Genomic DNA, 2,761 nt, shown 5'->3' with positions numbered 1-2,761 from the left:
GCTTTTTGTCCACACAATGCAAACACCGAACGCTCTCTTTAGGGGGGAGCTGAAGAAGAGTATCTCCCGCAGAACCCACGAGCCGCAGCCGTTCGAATCGTCGCACAGGGCAGGACAGGGCATGGAGAGTTTCCGCATCCAAACAAAAATTATCGGTAATACTCTACGCTTCTACTGGCCCAGACCACAAAGGCTGTCACGACAGTGCCATGCACTTCTGTAGGATGAGACAGTGAAGAGGCGAGCACGCACCGAGAATGCACTAGCGAATAAATTATGCGGCAACCAAACCTTTCGCCGGCCCCCCTCTCAATCCCAAGGCTCTACCGATCGGCAAAAACTTAGGGTGGAGAGTGGACCCTTGATGAAATTAGGGACGTCGAGCAATGCACCCGTGCAACCAAACCATCTCTTTCCTTCTTGCCGTTCGGGCAGGATAAAAATGCAATGATAGAACGTGCCAATGAGACGGAGCCCTTGGCTAAAAGATACAACTCCATACACACTCAGCAACAAGCGCATCTTAGAATCGAACACCAAATGTGCAGTGTGTTGCAAGCCGTGCAGACACCTACATATAGGGTATATCCATCAAAACAAAGCGACAAGTACTTCCCACCAGCTCCGCCATTGCGATTACCGAATGGGATAATACTCACCGCCACAGATTAATGACCATCTATACCGTCTCGGAATAGATACAAGCACATCGAGCTTCATCCGATCAGCTGGATGAATTTCACCTTGAAGGGGCCCAATCCAAAAGTTCCGGAGGTCATCTCCTGGAACTCTCAAGAACAAGGCCCATCTTACATGCAAACTCTGCTACTGCGCAAACATAGGTTGCAATTAAAGAGAAATTGCAAGGCCGTCACAATGGCCCGAGGCCAATGCTCTGACTAAGTCAATTTTCTCTTGCAATCACCATGCCACCATTCACAGAGAGATCTCCCCATTCACTTGTGACGCGACGCACAATCCAAGGGATAGACGCGAGCTCGCCCTTGAAAGGCCACTTTCCAAGGCATCCCCTGATGACACATTGGAACGACAACCGCTGTCGAACCATTTCCCAATGTTGTGCCGATCGAGTTGGCACGGAGCCGCTAGACAAGGGCTCCCATTTTAGATCGAGTTTTAAAATCACCAAGAAGACGTGATGAGGGCTGGCAACCGCTGCCAAACCTTTTTTCCGAAATTGCGCCAGCTGAGTGACTAGAAAACATGCTTTACGCGATAGGCACGCAAAAAATTTTGCTAGAGCGCCAAGCACCCACCTCATGGCTAGAGACAAGCGCTCGCCATTAGATCAACTTCGAAATCGCTGAACAGACGCGCTGTAGAATGGCAACCGCTGCCAAGTCTCTTCCGTAGTTGCGTCGGTCGAGTGATCGAAGAAGGTGATCTAAGAGAGAGGGTCCAAGCGTAGGCATTCGTTGGGGGATTCGCGCCGATGGCATAAATTTATGCAGTACCCGAGCAACACCGGACGGAGGTGCTAGACGAGGGCTCCCGTTTTAGATCGAGTTTTAAAATCACCAAGTAGACGCGGTGAGGGCTGGCAACCGCTGCCAAACCTTTTTCCAAAATTGCGCCAGCTGAGTGACAAGAAAACATGATCTAAAGGAGAGTCCAGGAATAGCACCCTCGAGGGTGGGCTTCATGCCCCTCTAATTGATTCAAAGTCGGCGTCCACCGTTTCAAAATCCGACATATCCATCCACCCTGACAGCGGCGTTGAATCAATGAGGGGGGCATGGGAGAGGCTCACGGCAACCACCTCTCCCATTGTAGCTGCGATAGGCACGCAAAAAGATTTTGCTAGAGCGCCAAGCACCCACCTCATGCCTAGAGACAAGGGCTCGCCATTAGATCAACTTCGAAATCGCAGAACAGACGCGCTGTAGAATGGCAACCGCTGCCAAGTCTCTTTCGTAATTGCGTCGGTCGAGTGATCGAAAAAGGTGATCTAAGAGAGGGTCCCAGCATAGGGCATTCATTGGGGTAATCGCGCCGATGGCAAAAATTTGTGCAATACCCGCGCAACACCGGACGGAGGTGCTAGACGAGGGCTCCTGTTTTAGATCGAGTTTTAAAATCACAAAGAAGACGTGGTGAGGGCTGGCAACCGCTGCCAAACCTTTTTCCAAAATTGCGCCAGCTGAGTGACAAGAAAACATGATCTAAAGGAGAGTCCAAGAATAGCACCCTCGAAGGTGGGCTTCATGCCCTTCTAATTGATTCAACGTCGGCGTCCACCGTTTCAAAATCTGACATATCCATCCGCCCTGACAGCGGCGTTGAATCAATGAGCTAGGCACGGGAGAGGCTCGCGGCAACCACCTCTCCCATTGTAGCCGCGATAGGCTCACAAAAAATTTTGCTAGAGCGCCAAGTACCCACCTCATGGCTATAGACAAGGGCTCGCCATTAGATCAACTTCGAAATCGCAGAACGGACGCGGTGTAGAATGGCAACCGCTGCCAAGTCTCTTCCGTAATTGCGTCGGTCGAGTGATCGAAGAAGGTGATCTAAGAGAGGGTCCAAGCGTGTAGGCATTCGTTGGGGGATTCGCGCCGATGGAAAAAATTTGTGCAATACCCGAGCAACACCGGACGGAGGTGCAAGACGAGGGCTCCTGTTTTAGATCGAGTTTTAAAATCACCAAGTAGACGCGGTGAGGGGCTGGCAACCGCTGCCAAACCTTTTTCCGAAATTGCGCCAGCTGAGTGACAAGAATACATGATCTAAAGGAGAGTCC

The sequence above is a fragment of the Cupressus sempervirens genome, chromosome 2 (genome assembly GCF_028749045.1).
Source record: "Cupressus sempervirens isolate cs-2001-9-10 chromosome 2, ASM2874904v1, whole genome shotgun sequence".
Taxonomy (NCBI): Eukaryota; Viridiplantae; Streptophyta; class Pinopsida; order Cupressales; family Cupressaceae; genus Cupressus; species Cupressus sempervirens.
This window is presented reverse-complemented; position numbering follows the sequence as displayed.